Source organism: Mirounga leonina, unplaced genomic scaffold (assembly GCF_011800145.1).
Source record: "Mirounga leonina isolate KUSES-001 unplaced genomic scaffold, KU_Mleo_1.0 Mir_93, whole genome shotgun sequence".
In the NCBI taxonomy this organism is placed as follows: domain Eukaryota; kingdom Metazoa; phylum Chordata; class Mammalia; order Carnivora; family Phocidae; genus Mirounga; species Mirounga leonina.
Genome location: NW_023270854.1, coordinates 43,370,885 through 43,394,610, shown reverse-complemented (window position 1 = coordinate 43,394,610; position 23,726 = coordinate 43,370,885).

Sequence of the window (23,726 nt, the reverse complement as noted above, 5' to 3'; positions counted from 1 at the left end):
AAGAAGGCACAGTGATCTAGGTGGGAAAATCAGTAAATGAGCAGGAGTAACCAGGGTCAGTAGATAATTATAGCCAGGCAAGAGGTTGGGTAGTTTCCTTCTTCCTTCTCACCCAACCTCTATGCCACCTCAGAAGGAAGAATATCAACAGCCACCTAGTAGACTAGTTATTAACATTACATGAGATAACATGAATAAAGTACCTAAAATGTCTGTCAATTTAATGTATGATGCTATTGTTATGGCCACTATGAATAAATCAACCTATGCTAACAAAATGTCAAATACGTGCCAGTCATGGGGTTGGATGTTATTCACTTTTCTTTTTTCTTTATTTTTTTGACCTAGAAACATAGTTTATGAAATCTGGACAAGACCTCGAAAGTCACTTCATCAAAGGTCCACGAACTCTAGCCAAAGGTTAGACAGATGCATAAAAACTACCTGAGAAGCTTATTAAATATATAAATGCCAGTCCATCACTGCTGATCATTCTGATGCTTTACACTTTCAGTGGCAACTGGGAACCTATGTTTTTAATAAGCTCTCTAACAGATTCTGATACAATGCCAAGTTTAGGAACCACTGCTGAGCATCTATTTTATAGGTGAGGAAACTGAAGGCCAAGATCAAAGCTGGTAAATAACAGAATCGGGACTTTTACCCACTTTCCCTGTTTCCAAGCCCAGAAATTAGATCCTGAAAGATAGTAAAACACTGATGCACTGGGATGGGAAGCTGAGTAAAGGTTTATACCCTTTCACTTTGTATTCTGCTTAGGTGGATACACTGAGAACAGCCACGGCAGAGAGAAGTTGGTTTAGGCAACACACCAACTATGATAGCAAAGTAGACAGTATCGTTTTGTGCCGCCAATCAAATGCGATATATAATAAACATGTCGGAAAGATGGTATGCAAGGTAGAGGGTGCAAATAACAATGAGCTGAGCTGATAAATGTTACAATAATCCAGGCTTATAACTATGGTGGTAAAGTACCATGGGGTGGCAGACATAATTTAAAAAAAAAAAAATCTCAGTGTATGAGATTTTTGTATGAGATTGACAAAGTCCATATGTGAAACTTGAGTCAAATAATAGGCAGCCATGCTAACCTTTCTCCTAGTGAGGTGATTTCAAATCCTGTCCACATATCAGAATCATGTCCTTGACATTCTGAGCTAATTGATAGGACTTGCTTTGGATTTGAGATACATGTTTAATAAATAGGAATCTTTAAAGTGTTTCTACCTTGTAAAAGCTCTCAAAATGACAAGGGTTAGCATACTAGGGTATGCTCAATATTCTACAACCCTGCTATGTATCTGCCTATCTATCTATCATCTATCTATCTATCTATCTATCTATCTATCTATCTATCTATCTATCTATATCTATCTAACTACACACACATCTTCCAGCTGTGTAACAGCATTAGGAGATCAAAAATGAATTCCAGTGGGCTGTCATTAAAGATAATAGGAGCTGCCTCATGAACTGCCATCACCATGGCAAGTGATTTCAAACAAAATAGTGTGAAAATAGTCACCATGTCACTGGACTTTAAAGTCAGGAACTGAATACTACCGAGAATATGTTGCCTCTCCTCAAAGAGAAGGGAGCACTTTGTTGTGAACTACTTATAACAGGGTAGGCAGTGGTATTGCACATAAAGGTACTTACTCTTTTCCAGTATTCTTACTGAATATACAATAGCAGCAAGGTACATTGTCTATCAAACGTGCCTAATGATGACAGATCGGTATGTTATCCAAGCTCACGGTATATATTATTTTCCTGCTTTGCTAACAAAGAAAATTATTGTAACTGGGAGAAACAGGTACAGAGAAGAATTATGACCCTCTGAGCACTCTTATTTTTTAATTTACAAGTAGAGAAACTTTAGGCAGAGACAATGATGTCTAGGTTACCTCTAGGACATTATACAATTGAGATGGAACACTTTGGCCTTCTCTGGAGATGAATGATGGGCTCCTCCAAATGTTGCTCATGACCTAAGGCTTTATTTCAGTATAAATAAGGAAGGTGCCTCTAGAAGCAGTGTGTGAGGTAAATCTTCCCTAAGAACAAAAGATGCTAAGACTGGAAAGTGGAAAGCCTTAAGTGGCTGTAGCTTTTACATGTACCCAATTATCTCTAATAATGACAATGCCTAAAACCTGAGAAAGTGAGATGACACTGTCCTAATCAGTATCATAGCTGCTATCCACACGGAGGCTTTGATTCTGAGTTCCAGCTCTGAGAATTTTCTCCAAAGAGCTGCTGTTGGCTGGGACCTCACAGACCATGGAAGACAGGCAGTTTTTGAAAGGCTGAGTTAAGCATACATGGCATTCTGTTTCATTCTTATTTGGCTTCATTCTTGGAGTTCCTGCTTTGCATAAATCGAAATGTTCAGGATAGGAGAGTGGTTCAAGATGGCAACATAAGAAGATCCTGAACTTATCTCTTTTCGTGGACCCAACGAATCTACAGCTATATACGGAACAATTCCCTTTGAAAAGAATCTGAGAATCAGCTAAACAGCTACTCCACAACAGATTCCAAAAGGGCCACACTGAGACAGGTAGGAGAGACAGCAATGTGGTCTTGCCAGAAACCACACCCCTGGTATGGCAACTCACCATTGGAAGGCGTCTCATAAACACAGAACTCCTCTCTGAGGAGCAAGGGGCTTGTGTCCCACATCAGGCACCCCAACTCTTGGGACTTGCAAGAGAAGGAAAAGCCCCCAAAATGTCTGACTTTGAAAACCAATGGGGCTTATATCCAGGAAAACCATAGGGCTGTAGGAAACAAAAGATTTCACCCTTAAAGGGCTTGAGTGCCGGCCCACTTGCCCCAGGACCCAGACAGAAGTAGCAGTTTGAAAAGAGCCTAGATTGTATCTGAAGGAGATTCGTTTGCTAATCTTAAAGCATCTGCGAGGGGCAAACACCTGTTGGGACTCTCTCCGGGGATGGAAGTGCTGGTGGGTGCCATTTTTGCACTCTCACTCTATCCTGCTAGCACCTGCCTACCTACACCACCACCGTGGCCCTGCCAGAAGCAATGAATGAATGCCCCCACCCCTCTGCAAATGTGGGGGAGTGCCCCACCCCCATACACCAATGACATGGCCCCACCAGAGGTGACAGACAGCCACCCTGCACCCTCACAACACTAGGGCAGCCCCTCCCAGGGATGGTGGGTGAGTGAACCCAAAAAGACCCACCTCAAGACACATTATAATTAAAATACCAAAAGTTAAAGATAAAGAGAGAATTTTAAAACAGCAAGAGAAAAACAATTTATTACCTACAAGGGAACCCCTATAAGACTGTAAGCGGATTTCTCAGCAGAAATCTTACAGGCCAGAAAAGAGTGGCATGATATATTATAAATGCTAAAAGGAAAAAAACTTCCAAGCAAGAATACTTTACCGAACAAGGTTATTCAGAATTGAAGGAAAGATAGAGTTTTCCAGAGAAGCCAAAGCTAAAGGAGTCCATCACCACTAAATTAGCCCTATAAGAAAGTCCTTTATCAAAATTGTGTTTTGCAAAAATTTTCTCCAAGAGTGCAACTTGTCTTTTTCATTATTTTAACAGTGACTTTCAAGGAGAACTTCTTAATTTCAACGAAGTCCAATTTATCAATGTTTTCTTTTATGGTTGATGCTTTTCGTGTCCTATCTAAAACAAATAACGGGGCGCCTGGGTGGCTCAGATGGTTAAGCGTCTGCCTTCAGCTCAGGTCATGATCTCAGGGTCCTGGGATCGAGTCCCACATCGGGCTCCCTGCTCCTTGGGAGCCTGCTTCTCCCTCTGCCTCTCTCTCTCTCTCTCTGTCTCTCATGAATAAATAAATAAAATCTTAAAAAAAATTAAAAAAATAAAACAAATAACAAAAAACCTTTGCCTAACCTAAAAAGTGTCTTTTATGATTTTTGATAGATATGTCATAGTTTTAGTTTTGCATTTAGGTCTATGATGCATTTTGAGTTAATTTTTAGAAATTGTATGAAGTAAGGATCAGGATTCATATTTTTGCATATGGAGGCCCAATTGTTCCAGGAATTTTTGTGGAAACCACTATCATTTGTTCATTGAATTGCTTCAGTACATTTGTCAAAAATTGGTTGATCATATATATGCTTTGGTCTATTCTAGGCTCTCTGTTCTGTCCCGCTGACCTGTGCGTCTATCCTTTGTTATTACCATGCTTTCTTGATTAATATAGCTTCATAGTAAGTACTGAACTCAGGTGGTGTGAATCTGCTAACTTTGTTCTTTTGTTTTGGCTATTCAATGCTCTTTTCCATGTAAATTTTAGAATTAGCTTGTTAATTTAAAAAAAAAAATCTTGCTGGCATTTTTATCAGGATTGTGTTGATTTCATATATCAGTTTGGGAGGGTGTTGACATATCTAACACTATTCATGTCCAATTAATGAGTCTGGTATATCTCACCATTTATTTAGGTTTTATGGGCTTCTCTCAATATTTTATATTTTTTAGTATACAAACTTTCACATTACTAGATTTGTCCTTAAGTAGTTCCTTTTTGGGAGTGCTACTCTAAATGGAACTTTTAAAAAATTATAATTTGCACTTATTATAATTTCAATTTGCAATTATTTGCAATTATTAATTAGCAATTAATTAGCATATAGAAATACAATAGAGGGTTTTTTGGTATGTTGATTGATTGATTTTTATTTTTTTATCCTGCAGCTCTGCTGTACTCACTTACTAGATCTAGTAATATTTTTTATATCCATTATTTGCAATTTTCTGTATAGGCAATCACATTATCTGCAAATCAAGAGAATTCATGTATTCATTTCAAATTTGTTCGCCTTTTACAAAAATTTTTTTTTCATTATAATACTGTCTAGGACTTCCAGTATAATGTTGAATAGAGTGGTGGGAACGGACATTCTTGCCTTGTTTTCTTTTTTTTTTAAAATATTTTATTTATTTATTTGACAGAGAGAGAGAGACAGAGAGAGAAGGAACACAAGCAGGGGGAGTGGGAGAGGGAGAGCAGGGAGCCTGATGCGGGGCTCGATCCCAGGACCCCAGGATCATGACCTGAGCCGAAGGCAGACGCTTAACGACTGAACCACCCAGGCACCCATCTTGTTTTCAATCTTAGGGGGAAAATTCATTTCAGTCTTTCACCCATAAAGTATGTTAATTATAGGTTTTTCAATAGATGCCACATACTAAGTTGAAGAATTTTCCTTTTACTCCTAGTTCACTGAGAGTTATTATCATGAATGATGTTGATTTTACCAAATGTATGTTCTGTATCTGTTGAGATGACTCTGCAGTTTTTCTTCTTTAGTTTGTTGATATGGTAAATTCCATCACTCATAATTCCACCAATCCCAGAGATAACCACTATCCACATTTTCCTAAATTCCCTTCCAGTCTTTATTCTGTAAATATAACTTACGTAATAAAATAGAAAGTGGTATTTATATAATTTGTATAATTCTTTCCTGACACATTATTAAGAACTATTTCATGTTATTTAACTTTATTTAAGAACACAATTTTCCTGGCTAAATAAAAGCACAGCCTATATATTTACAATAATAATGTAATAATAATAATAATAATAATATAATGATAATTACAATAATTGAACAATAACACTTTCTTTGTACTAATGACTATTCTAAGTATTGTTACATGTATTAATATTTTACTCTCAGAACAACTGTATGAGATGGATATGACGACGATGATGATGTCCATTTTATAGCTAAGGAAACGGACAGATTGGACAGCTCTCTCAAGGTCTCACAGCCAGTAAGGAGTGGAGCTCTATTTCAGGCTCCATAGACTATAGTCTTTCCCATATTATACTGTTTATACTGTCACTGTACAATGCACAAATTCTTATTATGTCATTGCCTTTATGTGCTACATAAACAACGCTATGATAAACACAACTGGAAATAAATCTTTAACCATATCTCTCGTTATGTCCTTAGAATAGAATTATAAAGAAGAATTAGGGGTCCAGGTTTTGGTACCTTGAACTACCCTGCCCAATTGCTTTTTCTGAACAGTCCTATCAAAGGTGGACATACTGCAGCCAAATCCAGATTCACTTTTTAATTTTGTTAAATTTTGATAATTAAAAAAATAGTGGAATATTTTTCAATGTTTAAGGTGTTCCTATGTTTATTACTTCATTTGTGTTTCTGTTTCCTGTTTGTTATTCGTGTTTTTTGCCAATATTCAGATTTGAATGAAATTTTTATGTATCAAATCAACAATTTGTTCTGAATTTTCCATTTGTTTTAAATTTTCTTTGCTTAGCTTATCTTTACTTTTTCCTCTTATCATTTTGGACAGTACTTTTAAAGTCAAATCATTTTTTTATTTGTATTTTATTCCTCACATATATAAGAAATTTCTTGCTGAGTCAGTATTAGATTGGATATACTTATATATTTATTCACGTATTTTTGTATATATGTATATATATATTTAATTCATATAAAATAAATCTTATTGTATGCTGTGAGTTGAGGATCTAACTCGGCTGTTTCCTAAGTAGTAACCCAATTATCTTAGTATCATTAATTCCATAATCTTATTTTGTAAGTAATTGATGACAACTTTATCTTAACTTGTTATATATGCTCTCTATTCCGCTGTACTGATCTATTATTACTCTAGCAAAGCAAAACAGTGTAGAACAGTCTGGGTTTAGATCCACTATTGTCACTGTCATATGAGCTTGAATAAGTCACTTAACCTCTCTGAGCCTCATCTTCCTCATTTGCATATGTTGTTTTTAACATTAAATGGGAAAAAAAAGTATATACAGCACTTACTTTAATGCCTGGCACATAATAAGCTCTTAGAGATATCTGCAGTTTTATTGTTTCCTTTACTCTGCTAGGTCCAAGTTCAAGTTATTGGGCTACTTCCATTTTCCCACTCCCCTCTTTGCCCGAGGCCTGGCCAAGAGCCAGATGGCCTATGTGACATGTGACTAAATACTGGCAAATGGTGTACAAGCCAACTTCCAAAAACGTTCTTTGCAGAAAGGGAGATTCTCCCCCTTCTACATACCCTACTTGTTCCAGAATGAAATCTAGAAAATGCGGCCGGATATCCAGAACCCTGTTGGACCATGTGATGAAGATGTTTGTGAAAGATCTGGGGTGGTGGAGATAAACAAAATAAGCTTGGTGTCTCCCGAGAATGGAGTTGCCCTGGACTGTTTCTACCTAGATTTCTGTGTGAGAGATGAAACCTTTACTTCTTTAACACATTATCCTACAGTTTCTATTACTCACAAGTTATCTCCTTTTCAATGATATAGTTGAATCCGAAATTCAGGAAAGGATGCTATTTGCATGCTTAAGTGTTTTGAGCTTAAGGTCTTTTGCATTATGAGTAAGAAATAGTTCTCTCATCTCTATCAATTCTAGTTTAGAAAACCAATATTTGCTCTTTTGAATTAGGTCGTTATCAATTAACATTCGAGTAACTGGTGCCAACTTTGAAAGAAAAGATGAATAGAATCTTAACCATCAAACAGAAAAAAAACACTGGTTTTTTTTGTTTGTTTGTTTGTTTTTTTGGAAACTTCTCTCAAATGCCCTTCATATGAACCAAAGTGTTAAAAGTGAATATATTTTTCATCATTGCTTCAGGACTAAGCCATACAAAATAGATTAATTGTCAATGAAGAGAGCAAAAGTAGGTAATTCAGTTTCCCAAGAAAGTTTTAGTAAATGAATTGTCTATTTGGCATTTTGCATTGATCACTTAGCCACAATAATGAACAATCCTCTTATTTATACTGTATTGAAAATTGAAGCTCAGAATTACACTATAGTTCATTTTTCCTAATATTAATCTTCAATCATTATAAAGTGCCTTCGTGTTGTTTTCTAATAAAGTCAGATGTACCAGTTTCACTAAGTTAATTGATTATGTTAGCTTCAAGAAGTGGATTATTTAAGGGATCAAAGTATTCATGTGCTGCCTTTAGATATAAAGTCCAAATAAGGAAAAAGAACTAGTTAAATCTTTCCTTTACCTCAAGACTGATGAGCATACTTTGGCCCTCCTGTGGTTATTACACTTGAGCTTGCTTTCAAGGATGGACACCAAGAGGAGATATGAGATAAGGCTGGGGATAAAGCACCTAGTGCAATGTCCTTCCAAAGGATGTATTTTGGAGACACTGCTCTCTGATGCTTCTAATAGCCTGTGCCAAAGAGAATTTCCACCATTTCTATCTCACTCGCTAACCCCAGAGAATATCCTGCTAGATAACAATGGGTAAAGTAAATGCATTTAATTTCAGATGGTACAGCATCCTGCATTAGCAGGCTCTCCAGAGTGGCACAAAAGGAAAGTCCCCTTTTAATAGTTTACATGAAGTTAATTCCATGGCAAAGCACTTTTTGCAGGTCTTTTCCAATTAGAAATATCTAGATCTCCTGTTAGAGATTTGTCTTTACATTTATCTTTTTATAACTCACAGAATTTTAGAATATTAAAATTTGTGATTCTAAAACTCGTTCCATGATAGATTATCAAACTACTGTGAAAAATCTCAAAGCAAATGTACTTGCTCTAGGAGTTGATTCACTCACTTATTGGACACATGTTGTGTGCTTAGTAGTGGGAATAAAACACATAATCTATATTTCATCCTCAAACAATGTCATTTGGGTGGGGGGACACTGACATGATAATGATCATCACAATCCCTTAAATATATAGGAAGCCAAGACTAACTTTGCTTAAAGTATCAGGGAAAGCTATACAAGAAATATCTGATGCTTAATAACGAGAAGGAATTCACCACGTGGAGGAGATAAACTACGAGATCTCCTGGTCCTGCAAGTGATTACTGAGCTCATAAGACTCTAGCATATCCCAAAGAATGTCCATTTGGCTTTGAGCCATCTGAAAGGAAAAGGAAAGAAATAAATACTTGTTTATCAGGTTTGATGCCTAGATAAGAGTTATTTGCTAAGGGATCTAAATGCATTAACATCTGTAATCTTGGTAAAAAAAAAATATAAGACATGCACTACCATCCTCTTTTCACAAATAAAGGCACTGAAATTCAGAGAAGTCGAGTATAACATATCTAGTAATTGACAGACCCAGGATTTTTCCCAGCTTTGTATAGCTCAAAAGTGTCACCAAAAGACCAAAGTCCTTCCTGTAACCATAAATCTGTCTCTGGGTTTCTGACAATCTTTTGTCCTGAGAGAAGAAAGGTGGTGAGGGACTGAAGTTCCAAAAGGGGCAGTGTAGCTTAGGGTTTATATTAGAGTCTTAAAGTCAGACAGGTCTGGGTTTAGTAAGTTCCCGACCATGCTACTTAACAAGCTTGGACAAAGTACTTAGCTTCTCTACAATTCAGTTTCTCTGCAAAATGTGAGCACTAAAAACATCCACTTTCAGGCAGTTGTGTGAGAATGACATTCAGAAATGCATGCAGAAACCTGTAGCTCTACACTTGACACATACATCTACTTAATAAATATCAGCCAAACTCTACTCAAGCAACTGAACATGCCCAGAACTATGAAAATGTGTCTGGCTTCCTAACAGAATTCAGATACCCAGGAGCAATTCCAAGTCCCTAAGGAAGAACTCAAGTTCTCCTGAAGGATTGTTAGAATTCAGAGCCTCAGCTCAAATCTAGAATTTTAGCTTTAAGTCTGATTGACTTCCTGGACCAACCTAGCATTCCTAAAGGTCAAGAGTGGTAAAGAGTGATCTGGGAGTGAACTCTGAAGGCCCATCTAAGCCACAGATTTGGGGCACCCCGGTGGGTGGGACCCGATATTCTTTGCAAAAAAACCCAAACATTTAATTTTATTTACAACAGGAACTCTCAGAGCTGTTATTTTTTAAAGATTTTTTTTTTAATTTATTTATTAGAGAGAGAGAGAGTGAGAGAGAGAGAGCGCAAGAGGGGGAAGGGTTAGAGGGAGAAGCAGACTCCCCGCCGAGCAGGGAGCCCGATGTGGGACTCGATCCCGGGACTCCGGGATCATGACCTGAGCCGAAGGCAGTCGCCTAACCAACTGAGCCACCCAGGCGCCCCTCTCAGAGCTCTTATTAATAGAAAAGCATAGGATCATGAAAAGTAGATATATAGGATCACTACATATATAGACACAACACAGTATACAATACAATAGAACAATACACTGTGTGTGTGTGTGTGTGTGTGTACACAATTTTACATACCAGTATCACTTTGTGTTATATTGATTCTTTGGGCATTTTTTGCTCCAGATAAACCTTACAGCTAAATATCAGTACAATTAAGTTAGTGGTTTGCTTTATATAGGTGCCTAATTGCTTTAATAATGTCAGATGGATGTCAATGAGAATAAAAACATGGGGAAAACCATGAAATGGCACAGGTGTCTGGCTTGCTTAAGGATGGAGTCCTCCAGGTACATGCATGTTACATTATGCACTGCCTTTCAATCTGCTTCAATCATCTGAAGCATTTAGCAAGCATAGCTAGAAGGAAACTTAGATCATCCAATTCAATCTCTCATTTTAGAGTTGAGAAAAATGACACCCAGAGGGTTGTTATTTGCTTAAGGTAACCAAATTAATTAACAACTTTCCTAGAAATAGAAATTTCTTCTACAATATCCAGCTCCTCAGGACACATTCCTAACTCTGTCAACTTTTGAATAATTTGAATAAGAGGCTTAGTGACAAAGCAAACTCAAAAATCTCCAAATTTTTAAGTCACATACCTTAAATATCAGAAAGACTCTTTTCCCCTTAAATGTTGTATTAGCATTGGTATTTGCTTTTAGTACTAATCAAGCCCCATCTTTTGTGTAATACACCATCAGAAATGCCTATGATGTGCCACCTTTATGATATATCTGTTGATGTAATTTAACAACTGGTCCAAATTCTGCATGTCGTAAAGTTTTCTTAGCAAACTTTTAATCTCTTTTACCTTTTTCATTTTACTTTATAAGTTTCTGGTTGATGGTATGCAATTTGCATACCATTCAATTTCTCTTTTATGCACTAACTAGTAGGCTAAGCATTTTCCTCATAATTGTAGCTCATTATTTAACAATTAAATAAAATATTTAATTTAGTAAAATAAATTATTTAACAATTATTTATCTCACCACTAAACTGCAAGCCCGTTCAGGGACACCAAAGATTCCTTGCACAAAGCCCTGAACATAATTGGTTATCAAAAATATTTTTTGATGAATGAATGGAATACAGATTGATTTCCATATTAGTCTCAGGGAAAAGACATAGGAATACAGAACCTATAGTTTGTCACCAATCAAATGCCTAAAATACTTTCCACCAGATGTAACATGTTTTGAAATATCACATTTTTTTCTATTATGCGTTATCAAAATTATCCTGAAGACAAAGGAATAACTGAGATGGATTAAACTTGTTTAATAGTATTTGTATGAGTTTAAGTCCACCTTGCTAAAGGTGATACTTTCTATCAGTTTCACTAGATCAAATTTAAGAATAAGACTGGAGAATAGCTTAAAGTATACTTGTAAGTAAATATGCCCAGTTCTGTGAGTCGATCTCTTTGTTGCTCTAACCTTTGTGTTCCAAAGGACTGCCATGTAACTAACTGCATAGACACTGGAAGAAAAAGATTGAGTCAGGGGATTTTTCGACGCTAGAAAAATGACATTAACAACAGCTGACTCTCTATCCCCAAGTTGAGAAGATATGGATGACGCAAATCAACTTGAGGATGTAGTCATACCATGTGCCTGGAACCCTGTCATCAATACTATCCAACTTATCCAGGACTTTATTTAAGAAGAGAACTAGCTAATCTAGAAGGCCTGGAGTTGTAGCTAGAAAGCATCCCATGAAAAAATGAGCACTTGCAGCAAAACCTACAAGGCTAGAACAGTGTTCTTTCAGACCACACCTAGGCAAGAGGAAGAGGGTGGTAGTTTGGATTTGGATTTCTGTCCACCTACATCTCTCTGATGCCCCACATCCCCCACTCCCTGCTGGAGGATTAAATTTATTTTCTTCATTGATGTTAGTCCCATCCATATGACCAGCTTAAAACAATGAAACTTCACGTTGAAGTTATGTTTGTCCCCTCTGAACACAGCTCACTGTGTCTCTTCCTTCTTTCATGCGATCAGGTAGAGGCTGTTCCATTAGTGGGGATTCTGGAGCAAAGAGGACATGCTGCAAACCTCAACCAACCCATCACAAGCATGCAACTTGAGCAGGAAATGTAAATTGCTGATTCAAAGCATTGCGATTTGAGGGTTCTTTATTATCACAGCATATTTTTGCTGACAGATATAAACAGAAAAGCTGATATTTGATTACCTTCTGTATGTTTGAAAAAGATTTTCTCTGAAAAGGAGTGGAACTGGTGGTGGAAGAGACCAAGACATTTTGAAGACAAAACACAGAGATAAACCTCAATGAAAAAAATGCCAACAGAAGTTAAAATAAAAATTAGAGTGAATCTAAAATAAAAATGAGAGAGAGAGAGAGAAAGAGGGAGAGAAAAGAAAAACAAAAAACCAGAAGGGACTGGAAATGTATCCACTATATCATAAGACTGATGGAAATAATCACAAAATCTTGTCTTTGCCTTTGCTCTGAGAAAAACTACATGATCCAGAATGGCACTGATGTTATTACATATGGACCCTATGCAAGGAGCACATCAGCTTACTTAGTGCCCTGATCATGATTTTTATTTTATTTTTTTTAAAGATTTTATTTATTTATTTGAGAGAGAGAATGAGAGAGAGAGAGCACATGACAGGGGGGAGGGTCAGAGGGAGAAGCCGACTCCCTGCCGAGCAAGGAGCCCGATATGGGACTCGATCCCGGGACTCCAGGATCATGACCTGAGCCGAAGGCAGTGGCTTAACCAACTGAGCCACCCAGGCGCCCGAGCCCTGATCATGATTTTTAAATACCATTTTCTAATCAAATAAACCAGGGTTCACCACAGAAGTGGTTGATTACAGGGTGGGGTAGGGGAAAATACAAGATGAGGCTGAAGCACCTTGTCATACCAAAAATAAGGAAGTGATTAAACAAGAATGGGGGCATGTAGAAAGAACAGAGCTGCCAACCTGAAAAATCGCCCAGTAGTCAAGGTGGAACAATTTGAGCACAAAATAAATAATAACAGCATTGGATTTTAACCCATGGAATAACATAAATTTTCATGAGTGCGTAAATAAAAAATAGAGTCAATAAGTACATAGGGAAGAAATAGAAGAGAATTTGAATTGGTAAGTACATAAACCAAAAAATCATTATCAGACAAACACCACAGTAATAATTTTTGCAGACTAGATCCACTGATGGATACTAAAATCAGTGGACAGATGTTTGAGGAGAAACAGACTTGGTGAGTATGGAAGTATTAACTTTATGGTGGAGAAATCTGGAAAGCACCACCGTAATCAAGTGATTAAAGTGAACGTCACCAGTGATAAGACACACCAGCGTCATGAGCCGCTTGACATGATGCTCCAAGAAGTAGGTGTCATTTCTGTGGTATTCCTGACAAAAATCCATAACCCCATTCCAATCATGAGAAAACATCAGATTCAGATTGAAGGAATCTGTTTCATCAAAACAACTGCTCAGGACTCTTCAAAAGAGACACTATGAAAGATAAGAAAGACTGAGAACTGTCACAGATCGTAGACTAAGGAGAATAAGTAAATGTAAGGTGGGATCCTGGATAGTATCCTGGAACAGGAAAAGCACATTTTAAGAAATGGCGAAGTTTGGGGGTGCCTGGGTGGCTCAGTCGTTAAGTGTCTGCCTTCGGCTCAGGTCATGATTCCAGGTCCTGGGATCGAGCCCCGCATCAGGCTCCCTGCTCAGCGGGAAGCCTGCTTCTCCCTCTCCCACTCCCCCTGCTTGTATTCCCTCTCTCACTGTGTCTCTCTCTGTCAAATAAATAAATAAAATCTTAAAAAAAAAAAAAAAGAAATGGCGAAGTTTGAATGGGGTCTGGAGTTTAGTCAATAGCAGCGTAACAATGTTAATTTCTTGATTTTGATAATTGCGCTTTGGTTATGTAAAATGTCACCATTAGGGGAAGCTGAGTGAGGAGTATACTGGTATTCTCAGTCCACTTGTGCAAATTTCTGTTGGGCTAAATAATTAGGTCAAAATAAAAAGTTAAACAAAATATATCCAGAATCTGAGTACTTCTCAACACCTTCATTTCTACCACCCTGGGTCAGAGCCAGCTCTCCTGAATTATTGAGACAGCCTCCTGAAACATCACCCTGCTTCTGTGCTCTCCCTCACTCCCTGCTGAGTCATCTTTTGAACAGGTAAGTCAGACCATGTCACATCTCTGCTCACATCCTCTAATGACTCCTAACTTCCATCGGAGCAAATCAGTACTTTCAAAGGCCTACAAAACCCATGCAATCTGGCTCCTCATTCTCCCTCTACTTTTCTCCATTTCCATCATGCCTTTCATGCCAACTCAATTCCTTGCTTTCTTTGAACACTCCAGACCCACCATCCTGCCTTAGAGCCTTGCACAAACTGTTCCTTCTGGAGCTCCCCTCCCCCTCCCACCAAACCCACACCCCACATCCCATATATAGTGTCTTATTTTCTAGCTTGAATTTAAATCTCTCCTTCTTGATGAAGCTTTTGGTGACCACTCTATTTAATGGTACAACAGCATCCCAGCTCTATCCCCTAGAAAAGGAGGACACTCTTTTTCTTCTTCTATAGAGTCTCATCTTCTAACACACCAGATAGTTTGCTTACCAGTTTTGTTCACTTTTCCTATCTTTCTTCCTCCATTTACAGCCCCTTCCTTCCAATTTAAGCTCCTTAAAGAGAGAGAGAATACTTATTTTTTTCACTGAGGCATCCCTAGAACCTAAACAATGAGTACATAACGAGTGCTCAGTTTGTATGATTTCAAGTAATCAATGATTCATTCATCCATTTATATTATAAGCAAAAATTGGAAGGCTATGCTTTGTGATTAACTCCACCAGATACTTTACAAAGTGGATATTACGATCCTAAGGGTGATACTATCTAATCTCATTTTTTTAAAAGTGAACAAATATATTCAACCAGATATTTTATTCTTTCATGCAACAGCTCTTGTGGGCTTCTGGGGAATATTTTGATAACCTCTTCAATAAGCTTGGGTCCTTTGACATATACTAAGTTAAATCACTTACAGCTAAAGCTAAATGACCATGATCAACATCAAGGCATAAATTTAACACTTCTTGCTTGATTTTTACAAATGAGAGTATAGGTCATATTTAGGTATATATTATTAAATTTTATTGGACTAATTTATTTTTATGTTGTATGGACATCTACAGCAATTGTTTTAGATTTTTTATTTTCTAAAGAAACTACAAACTTTGTTGTTTTTCCCAACAGATTCATAAAAGCCATTATTCCTTCCTTGATCCCATGTGAATTTTTAATTGGTGCTATTATACTTCTCGAAGGGATTAGAAACAATAGGCCTTATGTGCCTTTAACTGGCAGTAGCCAAACTTTTTTTGCAATCTCAGCCAGAGTGAAAAATATCCTAAATTGGTGGACTAGTTTTTATGAGGAACTGCTTTTTTTTTTTTCTTTGCTTTGCTTTCATTTCTTTTTCTTTGTCCTTTTTTTTTTTTTTTTAATGTAAAGGAGGTAATGGGTGTTGGTAATGTTGTGGTAGACAGCTCGTTTCCAGCATGCAATCAAGCTTCTAAGAAGCCTTGTGTTTTGTTTTCTATTCGTGGTTGGTTGCCCCCTTTAACCTTATCAAAGCAGTTAAATTTCTTCAAACTGTCAACCAGAGCCATGTCAGCATCTTAAAGACAGTCACTGCTGACATGGCTCAGCAAAGCTGAATTGATCTTCCACCCCTCGGGGCATTGCACACAGCCAGGCCCTGCACCACCACCCAGAGCTTGATTTAAAGTTCAGCCCTTTCTGCCTTGTTGTGGGGAAGGCAAGCTTTGCTGCTCCGTAACAGTATTTAAAAATACTTTTGCTTCCACATGTAACACTTCAGCCTTTCTCTGGGCCTTGGAGGTGCCTAGGGGAGGGAAGTTTGAGGAAAGAGATTGAGAGAGCCAGAAGTAAATACATGCTGTGTGTCCTGTGGCTTCGATGATAATCAGACCAAGTACGTTGTTGCCAATCAAATGGCATGACGTACTTTCTTACCAAATTCTCGATATTTTTTTCCCACCCTTCTCCAAGTTTCCCTTCCTTGAATTATTCTGGTCCATACTCCATCATGCTTAAAGACTTGGCAGGATCAGTTCCTAGAATGGATTCTTCAAAACAAATATTGTTGTCTCATGGTTTCGTTATTGTGATGACTAGAAAGTTATGTTATGTCCAGGATGTGTGGATTTGAGAAGTGTTTTCAGTTTCTTTTGTTTCCTTTTGTTTTGTTTTCAGTTTCAATAAGAAGCCACACTTAACTTTTTTTTTTTTTTAAAGTAGGCTCCACACCCAATGTGGGGTTCAAACTCATAACCCGAGATCAAGAGTTGCACACTCTACCAACTGGGCCAGCCAGGTGCTCCAGCAGTCATCACAAGCCTTTTCCACCATGTAGTCTATCCTTAAGTTACTTGTGTGTCCTCCTCTCATGGAGTTCTTTTTTAGAAGAAATCTTGTACTATAAAATTTTACTTAAAAAAACATTTGCTGTTGGTTTGTTAATAGTTCTGCATAAAAATTTGCATTTGAACTTACTACACTAAGTAATTTCCAGAGTAACACTGCCTCTTGGGCTATCATAAGCCCTTTTGATAAAATCTAAAATTCCTGGAGTTCAATAATCATATATTGAGCATCTTTTATAAATCAGGCATTGGGCTTACTATTGGAGTTACAAAGATAAATAAGTCAGTTCTTGCTCTCTAGGAGCTCACAGTGTAGTCAGGGGAGATAGGTAAAACAAACAAACAAACAATAATAGAAAAACAACTAAGAAAAATGCTCATTGCTCTATGCATGCGATGGGGATGATGCATTTTCCATGGGTAGTGTACCATAAGTCCCCACACCTTTGAAAAAGAAACAACCCCCAACTCTACTGCTATGAAGGAGCTATTATATAAGACTTCAATTTCTTTCTTTTTTTTTTTTTTTAAGAGAGAGAGAGAATCTTAAGCAGGCTCCACTCCCAGCGTGGAGCCCGACTCATGGCTCGATCTCACGACCCTGAGATTATGACCTGAGCCGAAATTAAGAGTTGGACATTTAACCGACTAAGCCACCCTTGTATTCCAAGTCTTCAAATTTGATGAAATAAATGACAGAATTAAAGTACTTTATCTAAGACCCAAAGCATCTTGGTTAACCAAGTTGTGTGTAGCATTCCCACACAGGGAATATGATATCCAAGAGCCCGGAAGGGAGACTGGAAAGTCTCAGAAGTAATAAAGTGACTGTTATACCGATTCTGACTAAACCCTACCCTAACTCTTGCTCTCCTGTCAGCATACCACTCATTTCCACTAAACAAGCACCACATTAGTGTGCTGACTTTTCTCTCCCTTCAGTCATATTAATAAAATTGTATTTTCTCTTCCCTCCCTCCCTCCTCATCTCCCTTTTTCTGTCTTTCTATACACACACACACACACAATATATATAATACATATTATATATTAACATGCTTATGTGAGATTTTACTCTTCAATTGTCTCACAACTTTACACATAGAGCACCCCACAGTTACTGACAGTTTTTAACTTTCTTTCTTTCAATCTTATTTAATTTCATAGATCCATCACAACTAATGACCTTCAAAATTGTGATGCTTAACCATTGGTTTAATGCTCATAGGTCAAGAGCATACAGGCATATCATGCAAGATAGTGAAATGACCTTCAATCTCCTTATTTGTTCATAATTTTACCAATGAAGACAGCTGGATTTTATAAATCATAGGAAGAAATCAAGACAATTCACTTTATAAAGGGCCCATGCATTAAAAAAAAAATCAAAGATATTAGGCACTCTATCAAGGAGTCTATGAAATTGTCAACTGGTAGAATTTTAAGTACTGTCTTTACTACCAGTGATACGTCCCTTCAGGAGCTTTCATCTGATTTCATTTTCATTTTACAATCAAACTGTAATTACTATACTCTCTCTGCAACTACTCAAAATACATATCCAGCTATCACTGTGGTATTAGGTAATGCTATTTACTCATTCCAGAATTTGCCAGCATGTTCCATGTGCTTTTTTCTCCTCAGTAGAACTTTAAAAACTATTTTAGCCAAATGTAAGCATTGTTACATGAAGTTTATGTGAACTTTTCATGAACACCTGTTCAACTTTATTTAAACCAAGAGCTGATCCTTGGTAAATCTTATTTACACATTTCACAGTATCCAAACATCACTTCCCTGAAGGTTTTGAAATGATTTCAGAATAATCATTTACTTTCTTGATGTGCCCTCTTACAGGAATCACAAGGGACCCTAAAGTCTTCATGTAAAATTTGAATTGAAGGAGTGATTTAGCCCAGAAGATAGCAGTCACCTCCCAAAGTGAAACCCCTTTGGTTCCTGGGTCTAAACAAAGGCAGATCAATAGGCTTTAAATGCTTGTGATTTGGGAGTTGAATGAGGAAGAATATATATTTTTTTATACTTAACAACTCAAATGCCAATAGTCTGGCTGAGAAAATTGAAAGGACTGAGAGTGAAGGCAGACAGACTAGAAAGGAACCTATGGCAGTTGTCAGCCTAGAAATGATGAGGGTCTTTGCAACACAAATGAAGAAAAGATGATTTTTGCCAGGTATTGAGAAGGACAACTACTCAGGCCTTGGCAAATAACTTTAAATGGCTACAGAGATGAATAAATCAGAAATGACTCTGAGATTCTGCTTCAAGGTCTTGAGCACAGCTGAAATTGAACTCATTACCTCTTCATAAATGCCGCTCCTCCTCCTGACTCCTGACATCCTGACATCCTCATCATCTTAGTTCCAGTGGATCCATTTCCTCTAAAGGGGTCTTTTTACAACCCCCTCCTACCTGGTTGTTCTGCTTTTGGTCTTCCCACATCTTCACATATTGGTATAACCCATAAATTGGAAATAGAGTGCATTTCCAGCAGCTCTTTTCATACTAGCTGGGTTGGCAATCCATCATCATCTTCAGCCAACGAATTTGGAAAGTTTGGGGTTAGACAACAACAACAAAAAATAAACCAGAAGACAAGCTTATGTTAAATTGGTAGATATCATCATCATACACCATATAGTTTTCAAAGTATTTTCACATGTGATTTTTATAATAACTCCCTAAAAGTAGGAATTCCTTTACAAGGATGGATATGAGACTCAGAGATTTAACTCTCTGGCTGAAAATCACAGAGCTATTAAATTTTGGTAACCTTTAGTGGAGTACAATGTAGAGACCTGCAATTATTAAATATTTCCTCCTTTTTATCCAGATCTAATTCCCCATATTAGAAACCATAGGTTATGAGATCTAAATATGCCGGGTTTTATGAGATAATAACTAGAGATTATATGGACTTCTTTTCAAAATTTTTCCAATCACACTATGAACTTGACTCCTGGTTTTTAACCTTTGCCTTTTATATACTAGAAAAAGTTTCTAGGGCAGAATCTAAAATTTTGTTAATAGTTCCCTGTCATCAAGAACCAGGAGAAATCACTGGGCTCTCCATTCTCTACGTTTATGTGATGTTCAAAATAGGTGGCACGATGTCATGAATAGCCCAGGATGCAGGGGAGGGGCAGAGGGAGAGGGAGAGAGAGAATCTTAAGCAGGTTCCATGCCCAGTACAGAACTCGACATGGGGCTCCATCTCATAACCCTGAGATGATGACCTGAGCCGAATTTAAGAGCCAGACACTTGACCAACTAAGCCACCCTGGCACCCCATCAAATCAACTTCTTTCATGAAAATATTATATATCAACATTATTCAATAATCCATTTATTTAACAAATATGTGCTGAGCATCCACCCTGTTATAGATGCTAGGAATTCAACAATAAGCTAAAAGATAGGGTTCCTGTTTTTTCACAGGTTACGTTTATTGGGGGAGATAAATAATATACAAATACAGACACTACTGCTTAATATAATTTCAGAGAATGATAAGTTCTATGAAGAACAGTAATAAAAGCTAAGTCTACTGAGTTTGATCTGGGTGGGGAGGGTTTTTATGTTTTTCATGTTTTTAGTTAGGATGGTCAGGGGACGTATCTCCAAGGAAGTGATAACTGAATAAATCCCTGATGATGCATTGAAAAGTTCAGGGAAATGTTGGAAAAGAAAAATAAAGCTAAGAGAAAGTCTCTGAGAAGGAAATATTGAGAATTCAAGTATTATGAACCAGCAAGAATGGAGTAAGAGCAGGGTAGAGTAGCAGAAAAAAGTTCAAAGTGGTAGAGAAGGACCAGATCATGAAAGGTGTTTAGATTATGGAAGTGGTCAGAATAAGTGCTCTCCCCCCAACTGCCCACTGATATCCACACTCAAATCCCCAGAACCTGTAAATACATTATCTTAAATGGAAAAAATTATTTGTAGATACGATTAAAGTAAGCATCTTGAGATTATCCTGGATTATCTGGCTAGACCCAATCTGATTACGTGAGATCTTAAACTCAAACAACTTTTCTCAACTACGGTTAATGAAAGAGATGTGGTGAGGGAAGCTGGATCAGAACGATGATATGCGACTGGCCTTGAAGATGGAGGAAGGAAGTCACAAGTCAGGGAAAGTGGATGGATTCTAGAAACTGCAAAAGACAAGGAAATGGATTCTTTCCTAGAGATTCCAGAGAGTAATGCAGTCCTCCCAGCACCTAGATTGTAGCCTACTGAGACCTGTGTCAGATTTCTGACTTACAGAAATGTAAGATAATAAATTTGTGTGGTTTTAAGTCGCTGAGTTTGTGGTAATTTGTATAGTAGTAATGTAAAACCATTACATGGGTTTTGAGCAGGGGAGTGATATAATACCTATGACTCATGTTTTAAGCAGCAATACCATGTGGAGAATATAATGTTAGGGAGGGCAAAATGGCAGCAGGAAGACTAGTTAAAAATGCTATGCTAAAAATAGCTATGGTTGCTTGGACTAAGGTAGCCAAGGTGATGGCAATAGTAAGTGATAATATTTGGGATAAAATTTGGGTGTAAAATCAGCATAACGGTGGTTTTCAAAGCCACTGGGCTAGATGAGACCATCCAGCTGCACTGCCCAATACAGTAGCCAGTAACTACATGTGGCTCTAAATTAAAATGAATTAAAATTAAAAAATAAACATTTAATTTCTCAGGTACACCAGTCACATTTCAAGTTATTAATAGCCAAATGGGGCTAGTGGTTACCATATTGAATAGCACAAAGAATCTTTTCATCATTACAGAAAATTCTGTTGGTCAGGGCTGATGGTAGCAAGACAAGTTAGAGAAGAAAAACAAAAAAGAATCAAAGACAGATTCCTTTCTTTCTTTCTTTCTTTCTTTCTTTCTTTCTTTCTTTCTTTCTTTCTTTCTTTCTTTCCTTTTTATTTTTTTTAAAGATTTTATTTATTTATTCATGAGAGACAGAGAGAGAGAGAGAGGCAGAGGGAGAAGCAGGCTCCCAAGGAGCAGAGAGCCCGATGCGGGACTCGATCCCAGAACGCTGGGATCATGACCTGAGCCGAAGGCAAACGCTTAACCATCTGAGCCACCCAGGCGCCCTCCTGGGTTATTCTTATTTGCAGAGTCAGGGATTGGAAAAGGAGCCAGCAAAAGAGACTAAGGAGTGGTCAGTGCTTATTTTTTCCAAGATTTAAAAATATCATAATACAGGGGTGCCTGGGTGGCTTAGTCAGTTGAGCGTCTGACTCCTGAATTTGGCTCAGGTCACAATCTCAGGCTTGTGAGATCAAGTTCCACATTGGGCTCCATGCTCAGTGGGGAGTCTGCTTGAAGATTCTCTCCCTCTGCCCCTCTCCCTGGTTGCTCTCTCTCTCTTTCTCATAAATAAATAAATCTTTAAAAAATATATCATAATACAAATTAGGATACTACATTTATAATAGAAAATGTAATTCTATATGAGATTAACATAAATGTGGTTTCTGTGTAGATTTAGCTATTGAATAAGTTTAACAGTCAGGTGGTATTAGCTTTCTTGGAGATTCCAGTTGTTGTTAAGTCCCTTTCAAAATGGAACCTTGGCTCTGAAGCACAGTCAGGAAAGGAGAAAGGCAATGAGAGAAGCAGTGACATACAAGAGAAAAGTATTGCCGTCTTCATAATTTTGTACTGGACCATCTTTGAAGGAGAAAGGAAGGGGAAAGGAGAAGAGAAGCTGATGAACAAGGAAAGCAAAGTTCACTCGAGCAATGGAACCAACACACTGTTTTCCTTGGCCATTCCCAGACTCACACAAAGAGTTATCTCTTTTTAAATTGTTCTACTTATTTGATAATCATTTATATTGCTAATAAATGATCACCAGCTGAGGACTTATCAAATGTCTACTGTTCTTTAGCCTCAGTAAAACATTCAATATCTTAGAAGCAGTTGACCTCTGATACCATATTATTTGATGGTCTTGATGTATTGTCATAAAGATCAGGAAGAAACAAGGTTCTTAACAAGGAGTCGGACCGTAGGCGAGAGACAGATGAGACTCTGAAACCAGAGGAGTGCTTTAAAGATTGGAGATTCTGAGGGGGTAGCCTGGGTGGCTCAGTTGGCTGAGCGGCTGACTTTTGATTTGGGCTCAGGTCATGAACTCAGGGTGGTGAGATCGAGACCATGTTGAGCTCGTGCTGGGCGTGGAGCCTGCTTAGGATTCTCTCTCTCCCTCTCCCTTTCCCTTTGCCCCTCCCCCTGCTCACCTGCATACATGGGCTCTCTCTCTCTTTCTCTCTCAAAAAAAGAAAAAAACCTATACAAAAATTGGAGATTCTGCGAGGAAGCAAGTAGTACAGGTAAGGGGAAGGCCACCACCACTGTGATTGTTACAATACAGTATATATAATAGCTGTCTAACAAGTATTTCCTGAGTGTATTCAGTTTTTTGAAAGATTTTTTTCTGTTACAGGATAATGAGCCAAAATAGACTCAAGTTTAGCTTCCTTTCTACCTTGCTGAGACCAAATAAATTGAAAAAAAAAAAAAACCTCAATGAAATTAACTAGGAAATACAAAATTTGCTGAAAGAAGAGAGAAGAGAAATAATATATGAGCTGACATTCAACACACCCTCATTATTTATTTTTTGACAATCCCTGTCCTTTGTTGCAAGGAATACAATGAATGCAAGACACAGAGTTTTTTCCCCCAAGAAACTTACATTCTACTCTACATAGAAGATTTAATGGTACAAATTATGGGTTTTTATCTTATCCAGCGGTTTTTCGTTGCTGCATTCTTTTTTTTTTTTTTTAAAGATTTTATTTTATTTGACAGAGAGAGAGAGAGACAGCGAGAGAGGGAACACAAGCAGGGGGAGTGGGAGAGGGAGAAGCAGGCTCCCCGCAGAGCAGGGAGCCCGATGCGGGACTCGATCCCAGGACCCTGGGATCATGACCTGAGCTGAAGGCAGTCGCTTAACCAACTGAGCCACCCAGGCACCCTTGTTACTGCATTCTTAAAGATACCAAAATTTAAGACCAAAAAGTGAATA